Below are 22537 nucleotides of genomic sequence, written 5' to 3'. Positions count from 1 at the left end.
TCACCTGAGCACTAGAGAGAGACACAAGATGTGGAGAAAGCTAGACGTGAGTTCTGCTGGGTCACCCTCAATGTACTCGGTCATAGCTCTGAAGATGCAGAAGAACAATTTGATAAATTGAACATCTCATGCCTTGTGGGCTAACATATATATCCCCGTTCTCAGCAGACATATTTCTCCCATGATCAAAGTGTATGGAAACTGGTGGTATACCCTCGAGCTCAGGAAACTCAGATTGGCAACAGGACATGCACAGCAGAAATAAAGGCGAAGACGTTATGGCGAGATATGTCTTGTTTCAAGATCCAGCCAAAGTATATACATTTCCACAGTGTGGCCAAGATTACAAAACGCTTCTCATTGGTGAGCCCTTTCCTATTTCCTGCATGTTATGGCTCTGAGGTTACACAAGCACAAGCCCTGTGGGACAACATGGCATTTTTCCTATGCAGAAGGTCTTGTCTGTCAGAAAACATGACAACCTCTACCCTAAAACAAAAACAATCACCCATCTCTTTCAAGGAAGGCCTCTCCGGATAGTTTATAGTATACGTGGTATGACTGAGGTGGAAGCAAACACAGTTTGATGGAGGTCAATCACCTAACAAGGGCTTCCCGATTGCCATGTTACAAGCCTTCACCTCTGATATCCTGTCACTCCTATGTAAGTTTATCAAAACCTCGCTTACTGAAAGAATTATGCCAGTGACCTGGAAGGGATTTGTGGGTCCTCAATTACTGAAAAAAGGCTGACCTGAAGCCAGGGGACCCGCGGAACTTCATAGAGGCCTCAACCTTGAAAACTGTAGCCTTCTGTTTTAAGAAACCACAGAGAAACACCTACGGTCAGTTCAGCACTCTTGTTAATGTTAATGTTAATGTTATGGGGGATTTGTATAGCGCACAGCTACTCCGAAGAGTGTCCCGGCGCTGGAGAAAACAAAAGGGCCCCATGTGAGAAGAGAAATGAAAGAGGGCTGCTTCAAAAATCTGCATTTATTGATCGAACAGCCAGGACTTTAATTGGCGCCTAAAACTAAAAAGCTCCTGTTCCTGTCTAAGGCTATTACCTGAAAGGATCTGCCACCTTTTCTGGTCTGAGAGAATTTAGGTGGCACCTTGGGAGTCCTGGACTGGTGCAAGGCACAGTGCAGAGGTGTTTTTGTGTCTTCCTTCAATGGCCTAACATCTACATAGAGATGAGGGTGGTCATGCAGGTTGCTTTTACAAAAAATCTTGAGAGCCTCCAATATGTTTGCTAACACCATACTGGTCAATATTTTAAGAGGGGTTGGCTTGGTGTGCCCAAGTCTGGATGCTTTAGATCCAAAGGAAAGATGCAGTCACTGAGGAAGCATCTGAAGCGTCCAGACCCTTCCTCAGTTACCGCCTCTTTCCTTTCATGATGCTCTGCAGAGATACCAATGTTTTGTTGAATGCTACAAGGGTCTGATCATTCAACATGTTTAACATGTATGTCCAGTGTCTGGGAGAGCTGATTAACAGCATAGCTTTTAAGGCCCCTTCCTATACCATTGGCTGGCTGTCCCCCGGGGGTTTCACTTAGCCCGCGTGGACCGCACAACGGGGAGAGGGGGTGGGACCGCGGTGGTGTTCAGAGATCACTGGGCCTTCACCTGTGAGGCCTCCAACGATGTCTCCGAGGGTGAGGCCTTGGACTTTTCATTCACCTTATCTCCTCATTTTACGCTGGGCGGTACTCTGATTTACCGCCCACCAGGCCAGATTGGGGCCTTCTTAAAAACTCTGGGAGAGGCTATCACCGGTCGGGCTCTGCATTTCCCCAAATTCCTTCTTTTGGGAGACCTTAATATTCATATGGAAAACCCGGATTCACCCGATGTCGTGGTCCTATTGGACCTCCTGACCCTGACATAGCTGGCTCAGTGGGTCGCTAAGCCCACCCATTCAAGAGGCCATTTGATTGACCTAGTCTGTTTAAACTTTGTACTACGGGTGGACGATCCACTGCCTGTTTCTTGGTTGAATCATTTTTTGATCACCTTCACCTGGAGCACCGGGAAATCTTCCGGTAGGCGTCTTGCCCATCTGGCCCCGTCGCCCATAAGGTTGAAACCTTGCAACTAATGGAGGCTCTTAGACACTCTCAGGTCGACCCTGCCTCGGACTTGGAGGAAGCGGTGGACCGGTTTAACTTATGGGTCAGCCGTGGGGTTGAATCCTCTGGTAAACCTCTTCTCTCCAAGGCTCTCCGGCTCTCTCCCGCCCAGCCCTGGTACTCCCCAGTTTTAAAGGAGATGAAACGGGGCTGCAAGAAGCTAGAACGTCAGTGGAGGGCGGCCTACTGTCCTGCTGCTAAATCCAAGCTGCGTGCAGCTCAGAGACTTTACTATGCAGCGGTCAGGGAAGCAAAGAGTGTTTACTACACTGACAGAATATTGAAGGACAATAATAATGGGAAAGAGATTTTCTCTATAGATAAAAGCTTCATGTCAACTTGTGCGGAGGCTAAGGCCAGTCCAGCCTCTGTGGAATGGTGTGAGGTGCTATCTGAATTCTTCATTCAGAAAATACAAATAATCCAAGAAGGCCTGGATCTATCGGTGCCTTTGCGGAATGTCCCTCTAGTCCACTCCCGTTCCATCCCCCTTACCCGCATCATTCTCACAGTTCATTCCGGCTGTGGAGTCTGATGTTCTATATGTTTTGAAATCCCTTAAGTCTGGATCGCCCTCCGACCCTTGTCCGGCCAGAGTTCTAGCAGGAGTGGCAGAGGTTGTTTACACTCAGGTAACGACCATTGTCAACTGGTCACTCCAGGCGGCGACTGTACCGGGACAGTGGAAACAAGCCAAGCTCCTACCTTAACTTAAGAAGCCGACGACGGACCCTGCTGTCCCTGCCAACTATCTCCCTATTTCTTTGCTACCTGCACTATCGAAAGTCTGTGAGAAGGTGTTTTTTGTCAACTTGACACCTTTGTGGAATCCTCGGGGGTGTTACATCCGGCCCAGTCAGGCTTTTGAACATCGTATAGCACCGAGACAGCTCTGGTGGAAATGGCAGAGGCTATCAGGGAGTGCTTGGATGGAGTCGGGAGAGCGGCTCTGATTTTGTTAGACCTCTCTGCCGCCTTCGACACCGTTCCCCACCAGCTTCTCCTCTCCCGCCTTTCTGCCATTGGCATCTCGGGTGCTGTGCACGCCTGGCTGGAGTCCTTTTTGGACACCCGGTCCCAGCAGGTCTGGATACCTCCGTTTGCATCCTCGGCCAGGGAGGTCTCAACGGGAGTCCCTCAGGGCTCGACCTTGAGCCCTTTGCTTTTCTACATTTATCTGACTCCTCTGATCTCACTGGCTGAAGAGCTGGGGCCAAAATTATGGCCTATGCTGACGACACCCAGCTCTTATTTACCTGGAACAGCCCCGCTCTGGGCACAGATGTCGCACAGAACTGCCTCTCCGCTGTGTTCACATGGCTTGCGCAGCACAAGCTTAAATGTAATGAGGGAAAATTGGAAGTCCTCCTCTATGGTCAATCCCGGCCTAACTTTGTGGAGGCCCTGTGGCTCGCAGATTTTCCCCGGCCATTGTCGGAGGGTGGCCCGGCAAAAAACCTTGGGGTTTGGTTCGGGGAGGATCTCCGATTCTCTGAGCACATCCTGCGACTTACGGGTGTCTGCTTTGGCACACTTAAGTCACTCAGTCGTTTCTTCCCTCTACTCCCTCAGCCAGCTAAGGAAATGGTGGCCCGAGCTCTTATCCTGTCCCACTTAGACTACGCTAATGTGCTTTTTCTGAGCATTTCTGGCTACTTAATGAACAAACTCCAACTGATTCAAAATGCGGTGGCCAGACTCTTATATAACATCTCTAAGAGAAACAGCATAAGGGCTCGCCTCCGCGACCTCCACTGGTTACCCGTGGCCCAGAGGGTGCAGTTTAAGGCTCCTACCTTAGCACACAGAGCCCTGCATGATTCCGGACCCTCCTATATTAGGAAACGAGTGTCCTTCTACACCCCCCATCACTCTTTGCACTCCGCCTCGCACCGTCTGATGGTTACTCCCCCCTTGCGACGCTCCAGACTTGGGGGACAGTCACACTCGGTCAAGGTAGCAGTGCTTTGGAACAGTCTCCCTGCGGCCCTACGCCATACGCGGGATCTCAATGTTTTTAAGAAACTTCTTAAAACTCACCTTTTCAAACAAGCTTTCATTTAAGTCTCCCTTTCACACGCATGAGTCCGTATCGCGCCAGGATACTCCTGAGTAGTTGTGCGCGTTATAAGTTTCTTATAACATACCATAATATAACTACTGCTGAGGTTTGAACATTCATCCCAAAGCTCCATTAGTTGTCTGGGTGATTCTCTCTTAGTTGCCTTGACCTGAGTGGCTGAGAATTTTCAAAAATTTTGAAGGCTGGGGAGATCAATTGGTTTAGGTTTGAGCCGCTGCCCCACCACCTTACATGTTCGCCTGGTCTCTGTCATTAAGGCAATGAATCTTGGGTCTTATTTGACCATATTCAACAGCTATAAGGCTATTGCCTTTTTCAGAGGCATCCGACATCCTTTCTTGCTACATCATATCAAGATATAATTTCATTGTGCTAATGCTTCATTTCTACCCTCCTTCTTTGCGCTATACCTCTCTAGCTGCCTGATATGTGAGAGCCATAATTCCTTTGGTGACAGCTTTACTTAAATACTAAATACATACATACATATTGGAGGGTGTATACGAAACATGTGGTAAGAGTTTATGACAGTAGTTTGTGGTAGTAAACCGGACAGCAGTGATAGCAATTTATGACTATGATTTATAGTGGTGTTCCGTGACAGGTTTCTTTTGCAGGTGTTTGGCAGTAATTTGTCATAGTCATCTGTAGGAATAGTCTGGCACAATATTTTTTAAAGCAATTTCTTTCAGCCATCTGTGGAAATTAGTTGTGTAGCAAATTGTTGTAATGTGTTTCCCGGCAGTAATATGTGGCAGCCCTATGCTTCAGTAATTAGTGCAATTAGTCTACCCCAGAAACCTGTAGCCCATAAGCTACTTTAGTTATCTGTGCCACTAATGTGGCAGAAATATGTTCTAGTAATCTGGGTGGAATTCATGGCATGAAAGGTTTCCCATAAGAAGTAGCAGGAGTCTGGCAGGAAGACATTTGAGGCAGTGTTTTATGCAGGGACCTGGGACAGTAATTGCAGCGGGAATCTGCTAGGATTGTATGGCTGTGAAATGTGGCAGGTATTTGTAGAGGAAATATGCAAACTTTAAACATTTCTCAACCTGCTACATAAAACAATTGGCAGTGCCCAGCATCTCAGTAGACTGCATTCACTACATCAACGTAACTACTACATCTCACTACAACTCACGCTCAAAGTGGACAGTCCCACCCATACTAAAGGTTACTTGTTGGAACCAATTTTTTCAAATATAAGTAACCTTTTGGTAGATGAGGCTGTTCCTATTCTGTGGTCAGACCACTTCTTACTCCCTTTGAATTGGGCACTACCAGACGCTAATCCACCAACTGCCGGAGTCACTAAATTTGCTCGCAAGTGGCCGAAACTCCCCTCAGATACCTTGATAAGCAACCTTAAAGACACTCTTCCCTCATCTCACCCTAACCCCATTGTCGCTAACGACACTTTTAATAAATAGCTGCACGTTTTCACTCAATCATGTTCTTCCAAAGAATGAAATCTCAGAAGAGGTGGGAGCATAAAAAAATCCCTGGTATTCCCAAAAATTACGGCAACTAAAGCAGATTTGCAAAAGGTATGAAAGAAGTTGGAGAAAGGACTTCTCCGTTGCTAGTAAAATCAAATATCGAGAAGCTATCAAAATCTATAAAAATTAAATAAAAATCACCCAAGCTCTTTACTATCAAGAAAACATTCAGACCCCAACAAAGCACAGAGACGGCTGTCATGGCTGCTGTAGAGGAAATCAGGAAGACCCTTGATAATGGAAGCTGCGCTGCCCTAATTGTATTGGACCTTGGCGCAGACTGCGACACTGTAAATCAACAGTTAATGATACAAAAACTGAGGGAGGTTGAAGTGACTGGACTGCCACTAAAATGGCTAGTCTTTCCTCCAAAACAGGGTTTTTACAGTTTTCAAAGAGGAATATTCTTCAAAACGAATATCGTTGACTGGTGGGACCCTTCCCTTAGCCCCACTATGTTCAATGTTTATATGAGCTCGCTGGCTGAAACGATATGCTCATTTGGTGTACAGATCGTTATATACGCAGAGGACACACAGCTAATTATCTCTGTGAAGCAATCTAACCACCTGGATCCGGTTCTAGCCACCTGCCTTGAGAAAGTCTTTAACTAGATGAGTGATTCCTTTTTGAAACTCAATGGATCTAAGATCGTACTCCTGCTTTTAGGGAAGTCTGCTCCCTCAAACATAGACCACCTGTGGCCTAGCTGCCTAGCCCCCACCCCCTTCCCAAAAAAACAAATAAAGAGTCTAGGAGTTTGGCTTGACTATTATCTCGATTTTAAAGAACAATCATGCTTAGTGGCAGCGAGCTGCTATGGTCTGCTAAGAATGTTTCTAAAGTTACTCCCCTTGCTCCCTTTTGCTACTAGACGGCTGTTGGTACAGGCCCTTATCTTATCACGACTCGATTATGCCAATGCCATATACTTGGGAGCTCCCCAGGTCACTATCAAAAGAAGTCAGATAATACGGAACTGTGCGGCCTGCATGCTGCTGAACATTTCCAGACGATCCCCTGCAAGGCCTGCCCTTGCCACCCTGCATTGGCTCCCTGTCCAGGAAAGAATTCGATGTAAGGCTCTGTGTATCACCTATAAGTCTTTCTCTGGAAAGGGTCCGCCTCTGATCCATCCCTGGATCCAACCTTACGTACCCAACAGAGCCCTTAGCTCTGAGAACAAAGGTTTAATCTCAGTTTCCAAGATTAAACGTGCATGTAGTGGAGGCCGACTGTTTACATACAATGCATCCAGACTTTGGAACAGTCTTCCCCTTCATATATGCTCTGCACCTGACTATCTCAAGTTCAGAAAACTTCTGAAAACTTTTCTCTTTCCTTAAACTCCTCACAGTTTTACATGGTGTTGTAGCGCTGGAATGCCCCTGGGTAACCATGCGCTTTATAAATGCTCCTTCAATTCATTTCATTTCATATCTCAAGTAGATGATGTAATAGTAGACACTGTAGTTGATAAAATACTTTTGTAGGTTTATACTGTCGACCTTGAGATAAAGGCGCACACCCACAATAATGTTGGACAGTGCCCTCCTGAAAAAATAGACTAGTTACTGACATATATTTACAGTAAAAAATGAAGTCCAGTTTTTAGGTATGTGTTATGTGTGGTGGCACATGAAGCCCTTATGGGGCAGGTGTTCTGCCATTCAGATGATGAAGTGCTATACCTATTGCATTTCCATTTTGTTGAAGATGCCTGATTTTCTGCTTAGTGCTGACATTTGCTCAACTACCCCAAATGTGTTGGATATTTAAGTGGGCTTATCACTAGGGAAAATAACTAAAAGCAGCCCAGGGAAATGTTGTAGCATTGCCTGGAGAGAAAAACATCTTACAACACATATTCCCAAGTGAGTATGTGAATAATCCAGGTATTATTGGTAGTTGTCCTGCAAAGCCATGAACATTTTCAATTGCAAGGAAATCCATGTTTTCCTTTTTAGGCATCTGGGGCTGTATTATACAAGTGCCCGAGGGATGCAACGAGCATTTGCGCCTGCTTTGCACGCCCCTGGGGCACTTTGGTATTACAGAAGGGGCCACAGACACACGTACAGCCTCTTCTGTACTACAGATAGTGCTGGGGCACATATAGTGCCAGGGCTACCATCAGAGGGCATTCCCTCATTTGCATGGAAGCATGGCATGATGCACATGAGGGACTCTCTTTGCCTGTGCGCCCACGTCGTAGTATAGACGCGGGTGCAAAAGTAAAGAAGATGACAGGAGGCACACTGACAGAGCACCCACTAAATGGTGGCGCACTGTCAGTGCGCCCCTTGATGACAGCCTGCTAGAGGGGGTGAAAGGGGTTCTATGGATCCCATAGACATCCCATTGTAGGCGAGTGCAGTCACTTACTGCGCCAACCTGCAAGGGGATCTCCCACTCCTCTTCAAAGTGCACGCAGGTTGCCACGTGCACAGTGAAACACAGACAGGATGCTTCATAGCCGCTCCGTTTTTCACTTGAATGCGTTTTTTCACGGCTTCCCTGGGGGCAGCACATTCAAAATATTATGGCGCAGTCTCCCTGTTAGCGCCAAGCAAACCTTTTGAAAGGTGCGCTCGGCACTAACAAAGAGAGTGCACTGTATTCAATAAAAGGCCCCAGAGTTTTTGTCCCTAAAATAAATTAGTTAAATGTGCTCGGTTTGAATTTCCAGTATTTTCCATTGTGAAAATGGCACTTATTGAGTCTGTGTGGAAAGGTTTTATACAGTTGTACAGAGTGCAGGAATGGGGTGTATGAAAAACCTTTATCACCTCTGTTAGACCTGGCACCATTGGCTTGGGTCTCCCTTCCATGTTTTGCTGTTGCCTCTTATGTTTTTGCTGGTTTTAGATGCTTTTGGGCACTGTGCAACTGCTATTCAGTGCCACAGTGCAAGTGCTCCCTATGGTAAATTGATATATGGATTAGTGACTCCATGATTGGCTTGTTCGGTTTACTTGTCAGACCCTAGTACAGTGCACAGTGTGAAAATTACACTTAATCAGTCTGTGTGGAAAGGTTTTATAAAGTAGTACAGGGTGCAGGAATGGGGCGTAGGAAAAACCTTTATCACCTCACCTTAAAAAGGAGTATGTGCTTTTAGAAGTGCAAAGCTGCAGAGTCTTTCCTGATGATTAATATGCATTAAAACTTTAATTGGGAAGCTTTGGATAGCAAAGTGGTTTCAAATACATTTTGTATTATTTCGGTAGTTGAAAATGAAATATAACCTGCTTAGGCTCTGTGCAGTGTTTAGCAAAAGTGACTAAAATTATTCACAGATTTTGCTTGAATTCCTGATATTCACAACTTGAAAGCCATAGCCAGAAACTGCTTCCTTAAATGAAGGCCTTACAATACCTAGAACTGGTAGGGATGATTTAGCATCCAGGGCTTGCCGGTGACATTTGCATGTGTAAAGGTCTAGTACCTTATTCTAAAATTCCTGTCAAAGATCTGTGGGGAATATTGGCTACAGCTATGTTATAAAACTCGGGCACCAGATAGTTGCTGTAAGCTCTTCACTTGCTCCAGTTTGTCAAGCTCACAAAATGCAGTAAGCAAAATCCTCACGTTTGGAACTTACGCTGCAGATTTTCTTCGATGCTTGGTAAGAATAATTAAGTCAGCCTTGAGTAGAATTATGGTATGGAACCAGGAACTCTCCCAAAGACTCAGGCTAAAATGAGGGTCTTACTAGGCCTCACTGGAAATATAACAAGAGGTATGCCAAGGGCTATGCCACCATTGTTTCCCCCTTGACTAAGCTGATTTCTAAGAAGCAGCCCAAGAAGGTGATCTGGACAGAGAAACCCTTTGACACTCTGAAGGAGGCCAAGCGTTCAGCACCAGTACTCAAGCCCCTTGACTTCTCCAAAGAGTTTATAGTATAAGCAGACACCTCAGAGCTTACCATAGGGTCTGCGTTCTCACACCTAAATGAAGAGGGACTAAAGCAACCTGTAGCCTTCACCAGACTCATTCCCCAGAGAACAGAGGTGGAGTGTAACTTAGAAGGAGATTTTCACTCTGGTCCGAGCAATGAAGGAGCTAAGTCCAAACTTGTTTGGGACTAACTTCTGGGTTCAGACAGACCACATGCTGCTCAGACGGCTAATGGAGATGAGGCGTGAGAACCCCAAACTGTTGATGTGGAGTATTTCCCTACAATGAACTGACTTGCCAGTGGAACACCATCCTGGGATGAACCACTCCAATGCTTATGGTCTTTCCAAGTTCTACTTAGTGATGAGGATGAGTAGTTCTCCCTATTTTGAGCTGGGGGAGCGGGCACATGTTAGACCTGAAATCCTTGGTGTGGTATCCCCCCAAACCTTTTGCCTTTACCCCTCCTGTTTTGTGAATTTCAGTTTTGTCAGTATTAGGACTCTGTGCACTTTACCACTCCTAACCAGTGCTGAAGTGCTTGTTCTCTCTCCCTAAAACATAGTAAAATGGACTTCCACCTGATTGGCACATTTCATTTACTTGTATGTCCCTAGTATATGGTACTAAATAGTAGCCAGGGTCTGTAAATTAATGCTACAAGTGGGCCTGCTGCACTCATTGTGCCACCCACTCAAGTAGCAGTTAGAAATATATCCCAGGCTTGCAATTGCACCTTGTTGTACTGTTTTAAACTGCCATTTTGACCTGCCAAAGTAAACCTTTTACCAGGCCTAAACATTTTATTTTAATACTTGTAAGTTACCGCTAATGTAGGCCCCAATGGCCCTTAGGGCAGGGTGCATTGTATTTAAAAAGTAGGATGTGTGTGCTTCCATTTTACATGTCCTGGCAGTGAAAAACTCCTAACATTGTTTTTCACAGATGTAAAGCCTATCTCTCCTACTGATTAACACTAAGTTACCAATTACATTTAATATGTAATAACTGAATTGGGAGCAGGTAGAAATATACTGATTACACTCAAATTAATTGTAATTTAATTTCCTTTTTAATGGAAAAGTCGGATTTTAAGTCACAGTCCTGAAAACGCCTTTTTTTAGAAAGTTGCCATTTTCTTGTCCTAACCATTTGTGCCTTCTGCCAGTATCCAGGGTCACATGACTGTGTATGGCTCTGCTGCAGGGGATTGTACATTGCTTCCAGCCAGTAACATGAAGGGGGCTTGGGTGTGGCCAGGATGGGCCATCTTGACAATATGACTGGCGGTGAGCTATACCCAACCCAATTTACACTGCAAAAGACTTTGCGCCTCATTTATAAGACCCCTTGCGGCATCGGAACTTCACTTTTTGTGAAGTTCCGTGGTGCAGAAGCCTGCATGATATTTCTCAGCCAGCACTTAGCCACTTTTTTTGGCGTACTGCTGCCTGATAAATATCAGTCCCTTTAACGCAGTCTTCTGCGTTAAAGGGGCGTGCAATGGGTGTTACTGGGGGCGTTCTCAACAACATCCATGGCCTTTTGACACTGTCCCAGATTTACAAGGAATCGTAAATCTAAGGCAGTGCTAAAAGCTTAGGCCTCCCCAGGGGAGGCGTAAGGGAGGTGCAATGGGGTGAAATATCTTTATTTCTCCTCGTTTTTCCTTTTTCTATGTGTGCTGCATTCTGCAGCATACATAGAAAGAGGAAAAGCCTCTTGTGATTATTTCTGTACAGAGAGGTTTCGCTTCCCTTGCACCATTTTGCAAAGGTGCCTGCGCTATCTTATAGATAAGGCGCATTCTTGCCCTTTTCTTTTGCCCTAGGGGAAGCGCAGCAGGAAGGCCTACGGCAAAACCTTATAAACGAGGCTCTTTGCCTCTTGCACACAGAAAACAACCTGACCTGCCCTGATTTTTTGTCACCCCCAGATAGTTTGGACCCTTGATAAGTGAGTGGGAAGAACTTTCTAGAATCAGATGTGGGAGTAAGACAGGGCGTCACCCCAACACAAAGTCTGGCACCAGGGATAACTGTTGGACCTGCAGAGCACTCTTTAGAACACTCCTAAAGCTGTGGTGCTGCTTGAAGGGCTACCTTGTGGTCTGAGATGGAAGACTGGACCTAGTTGTCTTCATACAAAACTACCCAGAGTGAGTTTGAAGGTCAGTTTGCTGACCTACTGTGTGAGCTACAGAGACACAACAAGCTTCAGAGGCCTCCTTGCTGCTGAGACTGGACCTGCCTGGACCTGCAACTGGACCTGCCTGAGCCCTGCTGCTAGTCTCTGCTAGAGTTGAGGTGCCCCCCACGTCTTTGACTCTTGGCTCGCATCTGTCGAGGCTCCTTCTGAAAGAAAAGGTGAAAATCCTGTAATTTAGGCCCTCTGCACAGCAAACAAGGCCATTCGCACAAAGACTCTGCGGTCCACAATGACCGCTAGCATGAAACTATGGTGAAACCTGCCCTTTGCACCAACAATAATTGACCACTTCAACCGGTGATGAGTGAGCTGCACTCCACCCTACTGCAGTGACAGCCAGCAATGACTGCTGATCAAAGCTACAGCAATGACTATCCGGGAAGTCACACTGGCTCTTCGTGCTACAGCGATGACCACCCACAATGCCCAACCTGCACGTCACTCTCCAGCGACAACTCTCCAGCGACAACTATCCATGACGCTCAGCCTCTTCCTCATGTGCTCCTCCAATGCTAACGGAGATCTTTGAGTCAAACTTAGAAAGTAACTTTTCATCTGGACTAACCTGGTCCCTGTATTCAGTCTGCATTCCATCGTGATCGGCCTCAACTTGTTACTTTCTCTCAGTCTGTGCAACCAGATGACCACAAGTGGCGCTTTGTGCTTATCTGTGATATTTTCACTAAATCATTAACATTGAATATCTCTGGTTCTCCTGATCAGATTTGTGTTGGTTTGCTATTGTTTTATTTATTAAAATGTACTTTTCCTACATTCGTTTGACATTATTCTCGTGTTCTGTTTTCACCTTATTACTGTTTGTGTGCTGCCTAAATACTTTACACGTTGCCTCTAAATTAGCCTGACTGCTTCTGTGCAAGCTAACAGAGGGTTAATCACAGGTTAATTCAGTGTTTTTTGTGGTCCAACCTGACAAGGATTGTAGTTGTCGTTTGAGTGGGGTTCTCACCCTCCTCAACCAATAAGCCAACTTCTTACAACACGAATATGTGTTATAGGGGCAAATTCAGGGATAAGCAGTGTGACCACATTTCTGATGATGGTTAGAAGAATGTCAGATTTGGAAGAAGTGAACCTCAGAAATTGCTTCTGATTCACTGGTGATTTGCCTCAATAGCAGAAGATAAGTTATCATACATGCAGAATTTTACATAAAATGCATGCAGCAGAAAAGACAAAGATTTAAATGTGGATTCAAGAAAAACGAAGCCCCGCAGACATACTAGAATACTATCTTTGTAGATAATTGAGGACTAACAGATTGAAATCAAGATGAAAGATAAGATTAAATCTGGTCTGGTTGTAGTCCTGTAATGCAAACATATTCTAAGCTTATAGCTTACGGTTGACATGTTGAATGCAGTCAATAGAACCATTAAAATGTGGGCTCTGACAAAGGATAACCTTATTTGGAATGTCTGCAGTTTTTTGCTACTGGCCATTCCAGAGGCTCTGTGTTGACCTTGTGGGTATCTTGCAGGTTAGCCAGTCCAGATGCGTGCATCAGGTACTGAGATGCATCAGTAGGAGACCAGTCAGGACCCAGACTCTAGGTCTTATTTATGGCTGCCCAACTGCAGCAATGACCGGACGATCTGTTGCTGGTGTCATGTGGGTGACGAGGATGCGGAACTGGAGATATAAGATGGCCGCCGTGGTTGCCAAAGGAAGTGACAGTGAGCGTTCTAGTCGTTGGAGTCACAGCGGCTTGGAACCCTATGTGTAGCGCGAGCAGCCTGAGGGATGCGCACTTCACCACAAGGAATCCGTCTGTGAAGTTCGTTCCTGAGGAGAGTCACGAAATAATAGAAGCCAATCATAGATAATGAAACCGTTTGTGCGACATTCTTAATAACGGTATATTTCGGAACTCGGCGCATAAGTCAAGCGCGAGTTCGGTTCCGCTGAAAACTGAAGGTGTATTTTTCAATTCGTCGGAGGAAGAGAAGTGAGTGTCGTCTGAGGAGAGTCAACAGCTTGGAATTGGTCTCGCAGTCATAACGTGAGGCCGACTTCAGAATCGGTGTGAGACGTCTCTGAAAGCGAGTCACTCTAGAGGATTTATCGAGCAGTGAGCTGAAAGGACCTGAGAGGCTGAGCTCAGAGAAAGCAGAAGACAAAGCTAAGTGGTGATAAATAATTTAGCGTGTTGTCATAATCTTGAATTCTATCTTGTGGCAATTCAACGTGTTCAGTCAAAACAGAAAAATATAACAAACTGAAAGATATTAAAAGACTTGTCAATATTGAGAGATGCCAGAAAGGTGTAACCATGTACATATGTAAATAATGCTACTTATTCAGAGACTACAAAAATAACCCTGTAACCAGAATAGGACTTCATAAGGAAAGTGCGTAGCAACATAGAAGAACTTAACTAGCGCATACAGCCAAAGAAAATAGAATCCCCATAAGAAAAAGAAGCTCCACTATTAGTGAAGTAAGTGCCTTATAATACAATGAAAATAATTCTAGTGTAGGTCTTCACTTAGGATAAGCACTAATACCTTATGCCTACTCTCTCACAGTGACAAATACTAGAGGAGAACATCTTACAACACTATTAGGAGAGGAGCTAAGGTCCAGCTGCATAAGGGTGGGTGAGAAAAGATTATAAGACATTAGTAGTTTCTAGGTCACAATAGGTTAGGGTTGTAATAATGTGATGTCATTTTAGGTTCACTCAGAAGCAAATAGCAGCAAAGAAGACAGCTGACTGAGAAACCCTACGCAGGACCAGTCTCTTCTCTGTTTGTTATTTTATCCAATTTCCCCCTTCCCTTGAGGTAATGATGGAGGGTTCTGAGTAAGACCCACCAGCATTGCTAAAAGGGACTTGGGACCTTACATCTCTGTTCCTGCGCGAGAACCGGTGAGCCAAGAACCAGGTATTTTAAGAGTCCTGACAGAGTGAAGTGCCCAAGTTGCCTTCGCACCCGAACAGAGATGGCGGAGGGAATAGATCTCCAATCCTTAGGTACAATTCTAGATGCAATACAGAAGGAATAGGGAGCGGTTAGGGAGGAAAACCGAAACTTGAGGCAAGAAGTAGTTAGCGCCCGAAAAGAAACTGCCGAGTTGGCGTCAAGATTACGTCAACCAAGTAGTTTGGAGAGAGAAGCCATGAACCCAGTTTTAGAAACTACAAATAGATCAACCACACAAGTTATACATTCGCTCTCCCCAGTCATACCATTAGCGGCCCCGGAGAGATTTAGTGGGGACCCTCATAAGGCCCAGGTATTCCTCTCTCAATGTTCACTACACTTCATGTGCCGTCCTTCGATCTTCCCTGACGCGCAGTCTAGAGTGGCCTTCATACTCTCATATCTAAGTGGGGATGCGGCCTCGTGGTCCATGCCCTTAGTTACTCGAGCTGACCCATTGTTGAGGAATTTTGAAGATTTCAAACGAGAATTCTTACGGATCTTTGACCGACGGAGAATATCTCAAGTGGTGGATAATGAGCTGCTTGATTTACGACAAGGAAATCGAGATCTGATCGCCTATCTGGCTCAATTTAATAAGTTGGTGGTGGAGACGGATTGACCTGAAAGTAAGAGGGCTGCGGTGTTCTATCGTGGGCTGAGGGATGAATTAAAAGACACTTTGGCCCAAATTCCTAACCGGCCAACTGAGATTTCGGCACTCATTGACCTGGTGTTGGAAATAGATTTCCACCAAGGAGAAAGGCGAGGAGAAAAGAAGAAGGACTTTAGGTCGATTCCTCCGAAATTTGACCGGGCTCGGTCGGAGGGGGCAAGAACTTCAGAGGCGAATTCAGGACCCGAACCAATGCAGATTGGAGCAATAAGAGGCCCACTAACCAAAGAGGAGAAAGAAAAAAGAAGGGCGAATAACCAATGTATGTATTGTGGATCCGGGAGTCACTTTGTTCGAGAGTGTCCAAAGAAACCTAAAGGAAATTATAAGCCGAAGGAAAACTAACAGCACCACCTGCGGGAGGATTTGAGCAGGTGGGTGCGATTCAAAAAATAACTCCGCACGAACATCAAGTGGCGAATACACTACAGTCAGCGGCTCCGCACCTAGTTCTGACCATGGAAGTAAATTTTGGACAGACCACTCTAACGGAAGTATCAGTTATGATTGATTCGGGAGCTACTGGAAATTTCTGTGATTTACAATTCGCCGCTAAAGTTGGGATCCAGGCCATCCGAAAAGTGAAGAGTGAGCCAGTTTGTGCAGTGGATGGGATGAACCTATCGTCAGGACCAATTGTGAGCCACACGGAAATAATCCGATTGACAGCTAGTGACGGACATCAGAAGAAAATCCAGTTTAACTTAATAGATGCTCCCCAATTTCAATTGATTCTTGGCCTTCCGTGGCTTACGGAACATAATCCTACCATTGATTGGAGCTCCAGAACCGTCGTGTTGGATTCGGGTTATTGCCAAGAGAACTGTTTTAATCCAGAGACGGGGCGAGCAAGAAACAACCCAGCGATGTCCTTGGGTTCCACTGAGCATTCTGTGTGTGTGATCCACGATCAGGAAATCCCCGAGGAATACAAAGAATTTGCGGATGTGTTTAATGAAGTGGAGGCGGAACTTCTACCACCACATCGAGTTTATGACTGTAAGATAGAATTTGTACCTGGATCTAACCTGCCATGCAGTCGAGTCTATGCCCTGACCGAAAAAGAACACCAACACCTCAAGGAGTATCTAGATAAATATCTTGCCAACGGATTCATTCGGCCGTCCCAGTCGCCTGTCTCATCTCCCTTATTTTTTGTGCCAAAGAAGGAAGGAGATTTGCGGACGTGCATCGACTATAGAGCCATCAACAAAATAACTAAGAAAAATCGATATCCCTTACCATTGATTTCGGTGCTTCTAGACCAAGTTAAAGGAGCGCAAATCTACACCAAACTCGACCTAAGAGGAGCCTATCACCTAGTTCGAATGCGCGAAGGAGATGAGTGGAAGACGGCGTTTCGGACTAGATTTGGACTCTTCGAATATCAGGTGATGCCTTATGGACTGTGCAATGCCCCAGCAGCCTTCCAGCACTTCATCAACGACATCCTGAAAGAATTCATTAATCATTGTGCGATAGTGTACATTGACGATATTCTAATTTATTCTTCTGAGGTGACAAAACATCACGAGCAAGTGAAAGGTGTATTGCGGAAACTACAGGAGAATAAGTTATTTGTAAAGTTAGAAAAATGCGCATTTGATGTTACCAAGGTGGAGTTCTTGGGTTTCGTTTTGTCCCCCTCGGGAATTCTGATGGATCGACGCAAGGTGGAAGCGGTAACGAACTGGGAATCTCCGAGGAGTGTTAAGGAAGTCCAAAGCTTTATAGGATTCGCTAACTTTTACTGGAGATTTATCTGTGAGTTCTCAAGAAAGATTCTTCCTCTCACTAAATTGCTGAGAAAAGGAACCAAGTTTGAGTGGTCCAAAGAGTCTGAGGAGGCCTTTCGATCTTTAAAAGAAGATTTCACCACAGCGCCGGTTCTGTTGCATGCTGATCCGTTGGAGCCCTTTTTTGTAGAAACAGATGCATCGGATCAGGCCGTGGGAGGGGTGTTATCACAGCGACATAAGACCACCGGACAACTGCATCCGGTCGCTTATCGGTCAAGGAAGTTGACCCAAGCAGAGATAAATTATACAATCACTGAGAAGGAGTTGTTGGCTATTAAGGACGCCTTCCAGGAGTGGCGACATTACTTGATGGGAGCCCGGCACCAAGTTACAGTGTTTACGGATCATCGCAATTTAAAATTCCTAAAAACAGCCAGAACTCTTACACCACGACAACTGAGATGGTCCTTGTATTTCACGGACTATGATTTTGTGATCACGTTCCGTCCTGGGGCTCAAAATGGAAAAGCAGATGCACTGTCCAGGATTGGTACTGAGTCGCAAAAAACTGTTACAGATGTTCAGTCACTCATCCCAGAGGACAAGATCGTTGGAGCTACAATCTCCATAGAGTTACAAGAGTCGATTGCTGACGCCATGAGTCCAGAGGCCATGCAGAATTGGGAGGAGGAGGATGCCAACAGGAAAATCATACGACAAATGCCTTATCACCAGAACGCCCTTTACCTTCCGACAACCGAGTTACAACAACAAGTAATGCAGGAATGTCATGATGACAAGCTGGCGGGTCACAAGGGAGAAGCCAAGACCGAGGAGTTAATTAAAAGACATTATTGGTGGCCTAAGATGGCATCAGATATTGAGAGATATGTTAAGTCATGTGAGATTTGCGTGCAGGGGAAGTCTGAACGGCAGGCACCAAAAGGGTTATTACAGCCACTACCAACACCCCCCTATCCATGGCACACAGTTACTTTAGATCTTATCACAGACCTACCAATTAGTCAAGGTTACGACACCATTCTAGTAGTAGTGGATGCCTTCTCAAAGATGGCCCACTTTACAGCTTTAAAAGGGGTTCCTTCAGCCAAACAGTTAGCCACTCATTTTAGCTTCCAAATTGTCAAAATCCATGGAATTCCTAAAATTGTAATTTCTGATAGGGGATCCCAGTTTCTGTCCCACTTTTGGAGAGCCTTTATGGAAGGTTTAGGAACAGAAGTTAGGTTCTCCACTAGTTATTATCCAGAAACAGATGGACAGACCGAAAGAGTAAACCAAGAACTAGAACAATATCTACGGTTAGTCCTGTTAAAAGAAGAAGGGAATTGGTCTGATTATTTGTGGACAGCGGAATTCGCCCACAATAATGCAAAACATAGCTCAACAGGGTACTCCCCCTTTTTCCTGAACTATGGAAGGCACCCAAATGCTACCATCCGACAAATGGAGACAGCTGTGCCCGCTGTGCGGGAGGTCATCTCGCATCTGCTCCAAGTTCAGCAGAAGGCTGTGGATAATTTACGAGTAGCCAAGGAAAGATATAAAAAATACGCTGATAAAAAAAGACGTGAAGGGCCGTCTTTGGCTATTGGAGATCAGGTTTGGTTGAGCACCAGGAACTTGAGGTTAAAAGGAAATAGGAAGTTTCAACCTCGATTCATAGGTCCATATCCAGTCAAAGAACAAATCAATCAGGTGACTTATCGTCTACAACTGCCACCCAAGTTAAAGATACATCCAGTTTTTCATGTATCATTGTTAAGGCCCCTGTAAATTTGATAAGACAATTACCCCCAAAGCCAATTCAATTAGAAACGGGTACTGAATATGAAATAAAAGAAATTTTGAACTCCAAGAAATCGCAGGGAAATTGTACTATTTAATAGACTGGAAGGGCTACGGCCCAGAAGAGCGATCCTGGGAGCAAGAGAAGGATGTTCATGCACCAAGATTAATCAGATCATTTCATCAACGGTTCCCAACCAAGCCAAGAAAGGGAGGACCCGCTTTGTTGGGGGGTACTGTCAGGACCCAGACTCTAGGTCTTATTTATGGCTACCCAACTGCAACAATGACCGGACGATCTGTTGCTGGTGTCATGTGGGTGACGAGAATGCGGAACTGGAGATATAAGATGGCCGCCGTGGTTGCCAAAGGAAGTGACAGTGAGCGTTCTAGTCGTTGGAGTCACAGCGGCTTGGAACCCTGTGTGTAGCGCGAGCAGCCTGAGGGATGCGCACTTCACCACAAGGAATCCGTCTGTGAAGTTCGTTCCTGAGGAGAGTCACGAAATAATAGAAGCCAATCATAGATAATGAAACCGTTTGTACGACATTCTTAATAACGGTATATTTCGGAACTCGGCGCATAAGTCAAGCGCGAGTTCGGTTCCGCTGAAAACTGAAGGTGTATTTTTCAATTCGTCGGAGGAAGAGAAGTGAGTGTCGTCTGAGGAGAGTCAACAGCTTGGAAGTGGTTTCGCAGTCATAACGTGAGGCCGACTTCAGAATCGGTGTGAGACGTCTCTGAAAGGGAGTCACTCTAGAGGATTTATCGAGCAGTGAGCTGAAAGGACCTGAGAGGCTGAGCTCAGAGAAAGCAGAAGACAAAGCTAAGTGGTGATAAATAATTTAGCGTGTTGTCATAATCTTGAATTCTATCTTGTGGCAATTCAACGTGTTCAGTCAAAACAGAAAAATATAACGAACTGAAAGATATTAAAAGACTTGTCAATATTGAGAGATGCCAGAAAGGTGTAACCATGTACATATTTAAATAATGCTACTTATTCAGAGACTACAAAAAAAACCCTGTAACCAGAATAGGACTTCATAAGGAAAGTGCGTAGCAACATAGAAGAACTTAACTAGCGCATACAGCCAAAGAAAATAGAATCCCCATAAGAAAAAGAAGCTCCACTATTAGTGAAGTAAGTGCCTTATAATACAATGAAAATAATTCTAGTGTAGGTCTTCACTTAGGATAAGCACTAATACCTTATGCCTACTCTCTCACAGTGACAACTACTAGAGGAGAACATCTTACAACACTATTAGGAGAGGAGCTAAGGTCCAGCTGCATAAGGGTGGGTGAGAAAAGATTATAAGACATTAGTAGTTTCTAGGTCACAATAGGTTAGGGTTGTAACAATGTGATGTCATTTTAGGTTCACTCAGAAGCAAATAGCGGCAAAGAAGACAGCTGACTGAGAAACCCTACGCAGGACCAGTCTCTTCTCTGTTTGTTATTTTATCCAATTTCCCCCTTCCCTTGAGGTAATGATGGAGGGTTCTGAGTAAGACCCACCAGCATTGTTAAAAGGGACTTGGGACCTTACATCTCTGTTCCTGCGCGAGAACCGGTGAGCCAAGGACCAGGTATTTTAAGAGTCCTGACAAGACCCCATCTCCACATAAGAATGCCCCATGCACTGGTAGCTGGGGATTTCTACCTCAGTTCCCGCTTCGCATGTGTGCTCAGTGCAATTGATTGCACCCATGTGTCTCTTCAGCAACCGCGCCACATTGCACACATCTTCTGCAACAGACACAGCTGGCACTCTATCAATGTGCAGGGTGTCTGTGATGCCAGTCGTAGCTTCATTGTTGTGCATGCAGTGTTCCCAGGCAGCACCGATGACAGCTACATTTTATGCAGGACACCTCTTGCCCTGCGTATGCCAGTGGGAGATTTGGCAACATATGCTACTAGGTAAGTACCTATCTATGAATGTTTTGTAACATACACAACCATAGTGCAACACTAGCTTTCATACCACATACATGTACCCAACAGACACTACATGTACCATCTCATTAATCACATACTGTACAGATGCAAGAGGGACCTGTAAACATATTACCTCAATTTCCTCCTCAGGTGATGCTGGATATGCACTCTCCCCTCATCTCCTCACACCATATAGACGTGCAGCCACTGTATCTCAGCATAGGTACCATAGGGCACACACACATACTTGAGCCATCATAGAGTGCACTTTTGGTCTCCTGGAATCGTGATTCAGATATCTTGACCATACAGGGGTGCTGTTGCTGCACAGCATAGCCTTAAGTCATGGCTTACACAGACCTCTGGAGTCTCAGCTAGGTCTGAATCCGGGCAACGGGGCCATTGCACACAACAAGGGGTATGGTATGCGGGATCGTGGCATACGTGTTGACACTTTTTTCTCCTGAGCAGCCTATTGCGTCATGGTCTACATGTGGCATGCAGTCTGTTGTCAATGATGATTGGTGGACATTTAACACTCTGTCCAGAAATTCGATCCTGAGACTACTTTGCAAGTCATACATGATGTCTGTAAACAACAGCAGCTGACAAGTCAAAACATTCGCCATGCTATACGTTAAGTGTACATGTCAGTGAATAGTCTGGACAATGTATATAATGACTCCATGGCCTCAGGGGATTAAATGTTTGTGCATGTGTGAGTTTTCCCTGGAAAGTTTGAAAATGGTGGCCTAATTTGCAAAGGGCCACTGCTCTCGGTGCAGAGGTGCTGCTGTTGTGGTGGATTCTCTTTCCTCAGGGTGTAATTGCTACAATGTGGTATCTCATTGCACAGTGCCCACCGCAAGTACAGGGATTCCACCGCAACTGGGGGTCCTCCACCATGAGGGCAGAGGCCCTTTGTGAATTAGGCCCCTTGTATGTATATCCTGCACCTCATGTGGCAGTCTGGCCATATGTCTGTCATATGTAGATCATGGTTAAAGGGGTTCTGTGTGATGGCATGGATAGTCCATACTCATAGCTGCCATGTTTGGTAGCTGCATGTGTGAAGTATCACTCCAGGTCTGCTGCTAATTTACAAGGAAACTAGGACTTGCGTACCAGTTACACTTTGGACTGAACTATACTACAGTTCCGAAACAGCAATGTGTCCCTATAGGCTGGATCAGCACATCATGAATGGACCTGGGAAAATTAACAGGGCTGTGTGTTGAGTAACTGTTGCCCTCACAAATTCAAGTAACACCTACTAGCCCCAATCAAAAACAACTAGCCATTTTGTATTGAGTGTAAGGCATAATGCACCACACATGCAGGTCTAATGTACGCATATTATATGTCACGGACTCATGTCAACTTAACAGGTCTGTGCTCCCACTGACTGAGCAGCTAATGGTATATTAACAAACACACACTACTCTTATGGCACATCTAGGCCCATTGCAGGTAAAAAGATACACTACCCTACAGAACACAGTGATATAACTCAACAACTTGCAGTGCACTGCAGCACTCATCTGTACCTCCGCCCCCACATAATGCAGAGGTTACCTATTATGCA

Source organism: Lissotriton helveticus, chromosome 4_1 (genome assembly GCF_964261635.1).
Source record: "Lissotriton helveticus chromosome 4_1, aLisHel1.1, whole genome shotgun sequence".
Taxonomy (NCBI): Eukaryota; Metazoa; Chordata; class Amphibia; order Caudata; family Salamandridae; genus Lissotriton; species Lissotriton helveticus.
This window is presented reverse-complemented; position numbering follows the sequence as displayed.